This window comes from Momordica charantia, assembly GCF_013281855.1.
Source record: "Momordica charantia cultivar OHB3-1 chromosome 6 unlocalized genomic scaffold, Mcharantia_2.0 BLBB01000006.1, whole genome shotgun sequence".
Taxonomy (NCBI): Eukaryota; Viridiplantae; Streptophyta; class Magnoliopsida; order Cucurbitales; family Cucurbitaceae; genus Momordica; species Momordica charantia.
The window spans coordinates 12294261-12307069 of record NW_028275164.1 but is presented as its reverse complement, the minus strand read 5'-3'; positions in this window follow the sequence as shown (position 1 = coordinate 12307069).

The window sequence follows — 12809 nt, the reverse complement described above, 5'->3', positions numbered from 1 at the left end:
TAGTTTTAAATTTTGGTCCCTCGATTTGGGTGTTTGCTTTCATTTCCTTGGTCCCTCTCAACTTTCCTTTTTTTAAAATATGTAATTTAAGCTCCAATAATGATTTTGTTTTTAGTTTCCTATTTTTTTAAATTATTTTTTTCCCCTCACCGTTTGCTTAATATGATTTTCACTATTTTTAAGAATACGTTTGAATTGTTGACCATATTTGAAAAAAAAATCACTTAGATTTTGAATAAAAAGTGGATAACAAGACAAATAAATGTATAGATAAAGTAGTAAGTGAACGTAAGCTTGATTACAAAAAATAGAAAGCTAAAAGTAAAATGGTTGTCGAGAGTCTGAGTTATTTTTTTTCTTTTCAATTTCGTGGCCAATTTTGTTATAAGTTTTAGATTTTTTATCATGAATTTTGATGGTTGATGCCTATCATGTCTTTCAATTTTACAAAGTTTCAAAATTACATTCGTAAATTATGAATCATTAGTTAATGCGATTTTTGTTGTTATTGGAGGGTAAAAATTGAGTGACACGTGGATGAATCATATGTCAACATGGTAAGTTTGATAAGATCCTACACATATGAGACTGTTCAATGTATCAAGGAGAACCGACTTGAAGAAGTTCAGAAGATCAATTGATTCTTCTTAAGAGTGCACATCTGAGCTTGAGGCAAACTGACCTCAAATTCGACAGTCTTTAACTGCCCAACCTCTTGTCGAAATTGCCCTAACAGACTTGTCCCTTACTCCATTTACAAAAAGGACACCAGTTCTACGATTCAACTTCGTAATTCTATCTTATACTCCTATAGAATGTTTTTCCTTTTTGCAGGTCTTCCCTTGCATTGTTCGCTCCTTTGTAGTTCATCTGAGTGAAGACATAGCCAACCTTTTGGTAGCTCAACAAAATTCAACATCAACACTATTCAATAAATGATGATCGTGACGGGTTTATTGAACAAATAGTAACTACTTTGATATGATGTGACAAATAGAAAGTAGAAGGAGATGGACAAGTGGCCGTCTTTAAAAGAGATTGATACGATTGTACTCGACTATTTCGAGCATTAATTAGTAATTAAAAATCAAATTTGAAATATTAAAAAGAAAAGTTGACGTGTTTTGTGGACCAATGTCATATCAAGGACGAGGACTAAATAAAAAACCATGCTTTGGATGTAAATCAAATAATTTAGTCTATGTATACGGTTGCAAATACCATTAATTTGAGGGGCCATTGTGGTAAAAACACAGCATAATGACAGCAACATTTGTGTATCAAAAAGGCACAAACAAAGATCAATAAGGAAATAAAAATTGAAGGCCATTCATTCAAAAAGTCCCATTTAAAGCACTTTCTATTTCAACCCTATTGATTGATTCTTTTAAACAAACTCTTAAGCCTTAGTATAGGAAATCAAAAGTAAAAACATATAATCATTTCCATGCATGCATGTTTTTTAATTTTGAAAACAATCAATGATTAATTCCCTAATATATCACCCCAATTTTATATTTCTTTCCATTTATTATATTTAATTTAGGTCAATTTTAGTCTTCAATGTTATTCTTTTTCATTTTAGTCCCTATTATTTAAAAAGTTTCAATTTGGTCTGTTTTGTTTTACCATATTCCAATAATATTCACCAATATTGGTGAATACTATAATTGACTTGATAAACTTGGTGAGTCCACATAAATTTAGAGGAGAAATTAAGGGTCTGTTTGGTTGGAAACTGATTTTTTTATGTTTTCAGTGTTTTCAGATTCACAATTTGAAATTTTGAGGATGCAGAATTACATTAAAAATCATAAAAACTTTGATAAATATATTAGTTCATATTATAAACTCATTATATTATAAACTCATTTTATGTTTGTTAAAATTAAAACATGTAAAATATAATGTATTCTAAATTATATAACCTTGTAAAATAACAATTATACAAAATTCATAAAAACATGTTAATAAATTAATTAATACAAGTTTAGATTAAACTAAAATTTAGTTTGCAACTACTTCTAGTTTACAAATATATTACTAAATACACATGGAACAATTTTTTAAATCGAAATTCAATTACCAAATCTGCTACCAAACACATGTCTGAAAACACTGAAAACAAAGAATACAACTCTGGTTTTCATTGAATACCTTGTTTTCAAATTTCTATTTTTTGATTACCAACCAAATGCACTCTAAGTAATCTAATAGAGAAAAGTTTCTAATACCTCCTCCAAAGTTCTAAAAAAATTAGTAGAAATTTGACTTTTCTCCTTTGAAGTAGTTTAATTATTCTTCTAAATTTATACTAACTCACAAAGTTTTTTTTGGTGTGGAAGTTTATCAAAGCCAATTTTAACATTCATCAACGATTAAGTGTAATTAAGAATGTTAAAACATCGAAACTTTTCATAATGGAGAATCGAGTTGAAACAATACCCAAGTATCATATAGACTATAACATATATTTAGCAATTAATTTATTATGATTTTATAGAAAATAATTAATCATGATCGATCTCATCCTATTCTTTTTGACCATCCTCTCGCATTTCTTAACATATATAAAATAGAGGGACAACCAAAGGTTGGGCCTTTCCTCTTTCCTTTTCTTTTTGTTTGATATGAACATGTGTTTAATTATTGACTAATCATGAAATACAAGTCAAGTGGAATCATTCTCGTGATAAACAAGCAATAAGATGACATAACAATAAAGGGAAATTCAAACATACAAACATATAGATTTTCTCTTTTTTCCTTTTGAGTTTCACATTGGTGACGGGTAAATTAGATAAACTATACTCCAGTCGACATATAATCATTTAGTTGCCCATAAAGTTGATGCATTTTTTTGTTGGATCTTGTGTTGGATTTTGATACCCTAAATTTTTTATTTTTCTTGTCTTTTTTAATATGTTTGTGTTGGACGGCCAAACTTGTGGACTAGACTGGATTAAATGATGTATTCACGTGTGGTTGGTTCATCTTTCTTATTATGTTTGTTCATATTACTGCGAATGTATTCGAGAAGATGTGTGATATGGACAGCCCAATACTTCAAATTATAATATACTTTTATTTAAGAGTTTTCTGTGTAATTTTACCGCTTTCCAATTTTACCCTTTCTTGAACACATTGAGTAGGGGTGTTTTTGTTGTTTTGCTATGGTTGATGATGTGGCATTTACCGTTTAATTTGGAGGCTATCTAAAGTCTTGCAATATCATTGTTTGATACCTTAGTTTTGGAAAAATGTATTTGGTGTCTTTGGACTTTTTCTTTCGAGCCTAGCTAGGAGCTACTTGTGAACTATTTTGAAATTCATGTCTTGAGGTTCATATCAATAAGATTGAACTAGGATTGATCATCCTATCTCGTGGAATGTTGGACTAGCTCTTGGGTCAAAGAAACTAGGTTCTTTATCTTACGAGATTTTATCATGATGCAATCTGCGTCTAACCTAAATCTTAGGGTTGAAATTGAATTGATTTCAGGGTTTTTTAGTGCTCGTGTGTTAGGGGTAATTCACATGCCCAAAAGGGTTCCTAATTCGGCCCATTCACTAACATTTTCATTAACAATATTCCATGGATACACTTAAGATTGACATGAAGTTAGGAGTGATTATCTTAGACCATATTTGATAGCTTTTTTGTTTTGTTTATGGTGTTCGTTTAAAATTAAGTTTATAAATACTACTTTCGGCCATGTACTTCTTTGTTTTATTATATACTTTTTAAATACTTTTTCAAAATGTAAGCTAAATTATGAAAACTAAAAAGAGTCATTTTAAAAAACTTGTTTGTATCCTTTTTGAAATTTGGCTAAAAATTCAAATGTTTTAAAGAGATCTGAAAAACATATTGAAGAATTGTAAGAAAATAGTATAATTTAAAAAAAAAACATAAAACTAAAATATGTTTTTTTTAAATACAACAAATGTGAGGATAAGCAACGTGACTTAACTGCTAAGCTAAGCTTATATTGGCCTACAAACCAAATCGTATTACCCAACGGGGCCTTTACTAATATATATTCATGCTTTCATTAGCAATTTTAGAAGAAAACCGTTGGTGTGGTCTAAGTCTTAGGCCATGTTTACTTGAAATGAGAATCAAATAATGAGAATGAATTCCTTCATATTTACTAAATTGTAGGAATTGAATCAAATGGTGGGACTCACATCAAATTTGGACAATCTCATTCCTTTCATACAAACTCATTCATCTAATTCACATTTTTTATTCTATGGGCCCTACTTATTTAGTACTTTTATCCTTCCAGATCCATGACTTTTTTAATTAATTATTTTATACTTTGATTATTTCCTTTTCATTTATGCTACTAATAATTTTTCTTCTAATCAAAATTTATACAACTTTTCAGTTGATGTGATTTTATTATAAAATATTATTAAATTTATATTTAATTTTTTAATTTTACTTTGTTATTATTAATTAATATCGATAAACTTTTAAAAAGATAATTCATTATTATTAAATATTAAGAATAATAATATTTTATATTAAATGATGGTTGTCCTGATAAAAATGTATTTTAGTTGATATAATTTTATTTTAATTACTAATTATTTATTATTATTTAATAATCGGTTATAATACAAAATATTTACTATCAATAATATATAGTAATAAAATGAAATAAGATTTATTATTATTTTAATTAAAAAAATGTTAGCACAATAATGTATATTTGTAATTAGCAAGAAAGAAGAAATTAGTATATTAGTAATTTTTATATTTCTGACTCCAATTTCAATTCCACACAGTTTTAGTAAACAACATCAAAGAAATAGCATTCTCATTCCGATTCATTCTCATTCTGATTCTTGATTATAAATTAATCCCATTGTCTACAGTACCTCCACTGACCTATTTCAACGTCTGAATAAGATCATTTGTCATATTATAAAGTGGATTGTCAATGGGAAAAGGTTTGTAGTCCTATCTGTATATGGTAAGCTATTTAAATCATACTCTTAATTTAGATCCTATTACATATATACCACATAAATTATCTAATAATTTAAGAGCGTTTTCTCAAAAAAATAAATAATAATAATAATAATAATGATTTAAGAGCATTGAATATGAATACACGGTTCCAACTCTATTTTATTCCTAATGTCTTAAATATTCTAATTCTATTTTATTTATAATATCTTATGTTAGGGATAAAACAAGCTAACAAATATTATCTCAATCACAATTCCAGACAATATATGCTAACTAATCTCAGATCAGGTTCTGGTTCCAATTATAACAGAAATAAATCAAATCGGAACCATACTCAAAGAGTAGATAAACCAACCTAAACTTCAAGCAACAAGAACAATAAAATATAGGGAAGAGAAATCGACACCGAATTTATACTGGTTCACCCAATGTGGGCTACGTCCAGTTCTCTGCTACCGTTGCAGGTTCCACTAAATGCCAGGAGAATCTTCAAGAGTTTACAAACGCTCCACAATGATTTCTCTCACTTTTTCTCAAAGAAAAATGCTCACGAATCATCTTGAAACTCTTCAATGGAGGTTGTTGAACATAAAATTGAAGGGATGTGAATCCCGGAGCGGAAACGGACCATCGTTCATGATTTTTGGGAAACAAAATCAAAACGTTCATGAATGAAAATACAGGGGAAAAACTTGTTTTTCTTACCTTTGAAGAACTCTTCTTCAATGATTTCCCGACACTACCAAACGATCTTCCGTGCTATCTTCTTGGGTTTCGAGAACACGCTTGTGGGAGCACAGGTTTGGATGAGAGGGAGAATTGAGAGAGCCTTGTTGAGAGAGTACTGGGCGTTCTCTTTTTTCTATATTGCAGAACAGTTCTGCAACAAACTTGAAAAAGAAAAATGACGTGGGGAGTTTCCCCACGTCATATTAACTTCCCACTCCCCTGCAATTTTGCAAGGGAGTTTAATATTAATATTAATAATTAATAATTAATATATATATATATATATATATATATCAAATAATTATTTATCACATAAATAGAATCATATTATATAGCATTTCTCTCGTATAACCTATAGTTCTAATGTACATCTTATGCACATTATTTTTAACCTATAGTTTTAATATCAATCTTATTCATATTAATTTTATTTGAATCTCATTCAAATAATTTCTCTCATAATATATAGTTTTAATTTAGAATTAACTATATATTATAATGTATCAATATACATATAATCCCTTAAGTAATTTGAACAGTTCAAATTCTTCCAAAAACTTGATCCTCGTTTTACCCGTTTTGAGCTAGCAAGGGAACCTAATGGACCTACAGATCAGAAGCTCCAATGATACGAGATTAATCGGTCAAACTCATTTACCGAGTTAATCAACATTCGTTAACTACGGGTCAATCCACTAAAGACTCGCAATTGCACTGTTCTCACTGCAGAATGTTTTTGTGTTCATGGATATACGACCATTAATGACAAGTCAATCTTTCACGAGTGCTTGTAACTCAAGTTGGGTCAAATTACCGTTTTACCCTGAGTTACATCTTACTCTTTAAATACCACTGCTCCTCTAATGAACAACCCGATTATGGTCCGACCAATAACCGGAAGTCCCTCTCGGGCCAATGAGAGGGTGGGGCCTCTTGTTCAAGTCCCAGAGCCAGCATTTAAGAGAACACTCATCTATTCCCCTAAAGTCGGGGAGGAGTGAATTCCATCTTGTGAAGTTATGTTCCCAGCTCCCCACTCGGTCTCGTCCCCAAAATGGTAGTTATATTGAGTCGGCAACTCGGGCCACTCTCACCCATACAGATCAAAGGATGAGCCTTCACGAGTATGAGTCCATAACTCACTCAGGATTGAGAATGAGTTGTTTGGTCATCCTATGAAACAGCAATCTGTTAGTCAACAGCGTTATATCTAAAGATTGGCTATTTCGCAGTCCAGTCTTATACAAACTCATTGTATAGGATACCCCCACTCGCATGTCTCCACACGAACGACCTGGATCGAGACGTCTGTAACATTGACAAAGTGGGTCGTATCCATAGTGTTGCCAGGATAAGGTACCTAACCTTATCCATATACTATAGACCGTTTAGGTTATTCACGGGACGTTATCCACTCGTATATCAGGGGTATATCAAATATATACCCAATATATCAAATATATACACAGTATATATACTGTCCCGATTACATTAAAATAACCTTGGATGTTTAGTTTATTGGATTTTGGACAATGCAAAATGCTATGAATTCAACAACAAATTTATTGAATAAAACTTTATTGAATATACATTTGTTTTTTACATAAATACAAACTACGAGTTTAGGGCAACACACCCAACAAAAATTTCTCACAAAATTTTAGTCACAGAACTCTCTATAAAACCCTCATAGAAACCCCACGAAGAAGATGACACTCTGTATAAAAATCTCACAAAAACACTCTCTCTCTTGGGGTTGTTAAAATAGTGGGGCGGCAAGGATAATAATTTTTACATAAAAATTATATAACTAAACTTCAATAAAAAGTAATCTAAATGTATTGGGCTTTTTGTATTTAGGCCCAATCAACTCATTCTTCATTTTGTTATTTTCTCTTCATTCTCAACAATCTCCCACTTGGAGACAAAACAAGCATCACGTCTCCTCTGCAACGGTAGCAACTTCTCTCTACTTGTGGAGAAGTCAAACTGAAGTTGCGCACAACTTCAGTTTATCAACAGGGACTGTCTTGGTAAGCATATCGGCTGGATTCTCACTTCCTAGAATCTTTTCAAGCAATAGCACCCCATCTTCCAAATCTGATCTGATAAAATGGTACCTTATCTGTATATGTTTCATTCTCGAATGAAATACAGGATTCTTTGATAAATGAAATAGCGTTTTAACTGTCACAATGCAAAGTCCCTTTTCCCAATTTCAAATCAAGTTCTTCTAAAAAGGACTGAAGCCATATCATCTCTTTACTTGCCTCAGTAATTGCAACATACTCAGTTTTTGTAGTAGAAAGTGCTACTATCTTTTGCAATCTAGAGACCCAACTAATAGCAATATTAATTACTCAGTTTCTGTAGTAGAAAGTGCTACTATCTTTTGCAATCTAGAGACCCTACTAATAGCAGTATTACCCAAAGTAAATACATACCCGGTAGTACTTTTTCTGCCATCTGTATCACCTACCATATCTGCATCAACATAGCCCTGCAATTTAGAATCTGACCTTTTAAAATGTAGAGCATAATCAGTCATTCCTATCAAGTATCTGAAGATCCACTTCACAGCCTCCCAATGTTGCTTCCCTGGATTATTCATATACCTGCTAACAACTCCTACTGCATGTGCAATATCTGGTCTTCTGCAAACCATGGCATACATCAGGTTACCTATAACTGAAGTGTATGGAATACTAGCCATATAATCTCTTTCTTGCTCAGTAGTGGGTGAGTGCTCCTTAGATAATTTAAAATGACAAGCTAAAGGAGTACTCACAGGTTTTGCATCTCCGATGTAAAATCTGTTTAGCACCTTTTTTACATATTCTTCCAATGACAATGTTAACGTACCATCTTTTCTTTCGATCCTCATCCCTAGGATTTGTTTGGCAACTTCCAAATATTTCATATCAAATTCTCCAGATAATTCAACCTTTATGTTTAGAATTTCCTGTTTGTTTGGTCCTGCTATTAACACATCATCAACATATAACAATAAAATAATAGAAGAGTTACCCTGAGTTCTTATGTAACAACAATAATCTTCCTGACACCTTTGAAATCCATTATTGCACATAAAACTGTCAAACTTCTTGTACCACTGTCTGGGAGCCTGTTTTAAACCATACAGGCTTCTCTGAAATTTACAAATCATTTTCTCCTGCCCCTGTACTGTAAATCCCTGTGGCTGCTCCATGTATATTTCTTCTTCCAAATCACCGTGAAGAAAAGTTGTTTTTACATCCATTTGTTCCAGAAACAAATCTTCTCTTGCCACTATCGATAATACAGTTCTAATAGTAGTTAGTTTAACTACTGGAGAAAAAATTTCATTAAAGTCAATACCTTCCTTTTGTTGAAAGCCTTTAACTACAAGCCTTGTTTTATATCTTTTGCTACCATCGGGCTCCTGTTTGATTCTATACACCCATTTGTTCTGCAAAGCTTTCTTACCTCTTGGTAACTCAGTAAATTGTCATGTCTGGTTTGTCATAAGAGAGTTCATTTCATCCTTCATGGCTAACTCCCAATTGACAGAATCTTCCAACTGAACTGCTTCTTCATAACATTCAGATTCACCTCTGTCAGTCAATAATATATAATTCAAAGTAGAGGGAATACCTCTGTGGTGGTCTAATAGACCTGCTAGATCCCCTAATTGTTGTAGGTGGTGTTCTCTGAACTTCTTCAGTTTCAACAACTGGTCCATCAGGTTCAACAACCTGTTCCTCAGATTCCACAACTGGTTCCTCAAGAGTAGTTGTACTATGATCTTCAATGCTTGTTGTCTTGGTCTCAACTCTGGGAAGACTGATGTACCTAGTCTTCTCTTCTGTGCTTTCATTTGACTCTGACTTTCCAGATTCATCATTTGCTCTGCCTTTGTACAGAACATCCTCATTGAAGATCACATTCTTGCTTCTGATAATTTTCCTGTTTTGGTCGTCCCAAAACCTATAGCCCATCTCAGCTCCGCCATAACCAAGAAAATAACACTTCTTAGATTTAGCATCCAGTTTACTTCTATCTACAGCATCAATGTGAAGGTAAGATACACAACCAAAAACCTTTAAATGAGAAAGGTTTACCTGTTTACCGTTCCAGACTTCTTCATGCAATTTGAAGTCTAGTGATGTGGTCGGGCTCCTATTGATAAGATAGGTCAGAGTGTTGATTGCCTCTGCCTAGAACATCTTAGGCAATCCCGCATGTAATCTCATGCTCCTAGCACGCTCATTCAGCGTCCTGTTCATTCTCTTGACCCACTGTTCTGTTGTGGTATCCCTGGAATAATCTTTACCATCACAATTCCACTGTCTGCACAATACTTTTTAAATTCCGCATCAACATATTCACCACCATTATCTGATCTCAAGCTTTTAATTTTTAGACTTGTCTCATTCTCAACCATAGCTTTCCAAGTTTTGAGAACATAAAATACATCAGACTTATGTTTGAGAAAATAAGTTCATACCTTCCTGCTTGAGTCATCTATAAAGGTCACATAGTATCTGGAACCTCCAAGAGAAGAAACTTCAGAAGGACCCCACACATCAGTGTGAACCAACTCCAATTTCGTAAGCTTTGGCACTGCACTTGTTTTTTAGAAACTGACACGCTTCTGTTTCCCAAATACACAACCTTCACACAGCTTGTGATCAACCGCCTTAAGTCCCTGTAACTTTCCTGTAGAATGAAGAATTTTCATACCTTTTTCACTCATATGTCCCAGTCTGTTAACCCATAATTGAGTATGGCTCGAATGATCTACAACAGCCACCATGTCTTTATCATTGTTGTTGACATACAAAGTTCCTGACTTGCTTCCTCGAGCAATCACCATGGCACCCTTTGTAACTTTTCATTCCTTGACCGAAGGATATTTCACATCCTTCATTATCCAACTGACCCATAAAAATCAAGTTTTTCATCATATTCTGAACGTGACGTACCTTGCGAATTTTCCAGACTGAACCATTCGCCATTTTTAAATTTACGTCACCGATACCAATGATATCCAAAGATCTCCATCGGCAAGATAGACATTTCCATGATTTCCTACAATATAATTTTCAAGAATGTCACATTGTCCTGTAGTATGAAAAGATGCACCTAAATCCATCACCCATGTGTCATGAGCGCTCTCAACTGCAGAACCAAAGCATCATGTATCTGCTCAGCAACATCAGCACCGGCTTCGTTCCCTTCATTTTTTTTCGGGGCCTTGTAATTCCTCTTCAAGTGTCCATTCTTACCACAATTCCAACACTCAAACATGTTGTTTCTCGATCTGCTTCTATTGTTTTTCGACTTGCCTCGATTCCCATAACCTCTGTTATTATTTCTTCCTCTGTCCACATTCAATACTGAACCAGAAGTAGAAGCGATACCAGAGTCCTTCTTGCGAATTTTTTCTGCAAGAGCTGCATCTCTAACATCTTCAAATTTCAATTTCTCTTTCCCACAAAGAATTCGAAATAGCAGCTCGAATGGATTCCCAACTATCAGGCAAAGATCTTAATAACAAAATAGCATAAACTTCATCACTGAATTCTAAATCAACAGCTACCAGTTTGTTAATCAACGCATCAAACTCATTTAAATAGGCAGTAATAGATGTACATTCAGCCATTTTCAAATTAAAAAATTTAGTTGCGAGATACACCTTATTATTTACCGAGGGTTTTTCATACATGTTGGCCAGGGCATTCATCAACCCCATTGTGGTCGTCTCCTTCGCCACGCTACTCTAAACATTTTTAGTTAATGTCAGGCGAATCGTACCTAACACTTTCCTGTCCAACTTCTTCCATTCTTTTTCTCCCATATCATCCGGCTTTCCTTCTAATGGCAGTTCCAACTCTTTCGAGTGCAAATAATCTAATACCTGATTTTTCCAAAATGAAAATCTGACCCATTAAAAGTGACCAATTTGTCGTCCCCTGCCATTGTTCTTCAACCCCGCTCTGCCACTGGTTAGGGATAAAACAAGCTAACAAATATTATCTCAATCACAATTCCAGACAATATATGCTAACTAATCCCAGATCAGGTTCTGGTTCCAATTATAACAGAAATAAATCAAATCGGAACTATGCTCAAAGAGTAGATAAACCAACCTAAACCTCAAGCAACAAGAACAATAAAATATAGTGAAGAGAAATCGACACCAGAGTTATACTGGTTCACCCAATGTGGGCTACGTCCAGTTCTCTGCTACCATTGCAGGTTCCACTAAATGCCAGGAGAATCGTCAAGAGTTTACAAACGCTCCATAATGAGTTCTCTCACTTTTCTCTCAAAGAAAAATGCTCATGAATCACTCTACAAGCTTCTTGAAACTCTTCAATGGAGGTTGTTGAACATAAAATTTTTCACAAAATTTCACTCACAGAACTCTCTGTAAAACCCTCACAAAAACCCCATGAAGAAGATGACCCTCTATATAAAAATCTCACAAAAACACTCTCTCTTGGGGTTGTTAAAATAGTGGGGCGGCAAGGATAATAATTTTTTGAGGCAACTAGAGGAATGACTATATTAAATAGTTCTACTTGAAAAATGGCCAAAAGTATCCAATATCACAAAAATGGCTATCAGACAGTTATACTTCAATGCTAGAATTTAATATAGACAAATATACCTTCCCACCAAAATAGTTAAATTATCCTACCATTACCTCTTAAATTTTATGGCAAAAATACCCTTGAAACAACTTTTTGCTATAGCTTAATTTTAGGCAATAAAATAGTGAATTAAAGTTCAAAATTTTCAAAAATAAAATCTAGATTTAGAAATTTCAAAATTTTAAACATAAAATCGGTTAAATGAATGATTTGAAAAAAATATATATAAAATGTAGAAAAATATGAAAAATATATGGCCTAATAAAACGTAAATAAAAGTGGAAAATGAGTAGAAAAAATAAGATTGAAAAATCAAATACTGTTTTTAAAACTATGGAGGGGTAGCTACATTGGGAGACACGAAAATTAATACCAAACTCACGAACCGTCTCATTCTTGCCAAAAAAAAAATGTAATCGATCAAAAAAGAACATACAAAAAAGGTTACAAATAAAGGT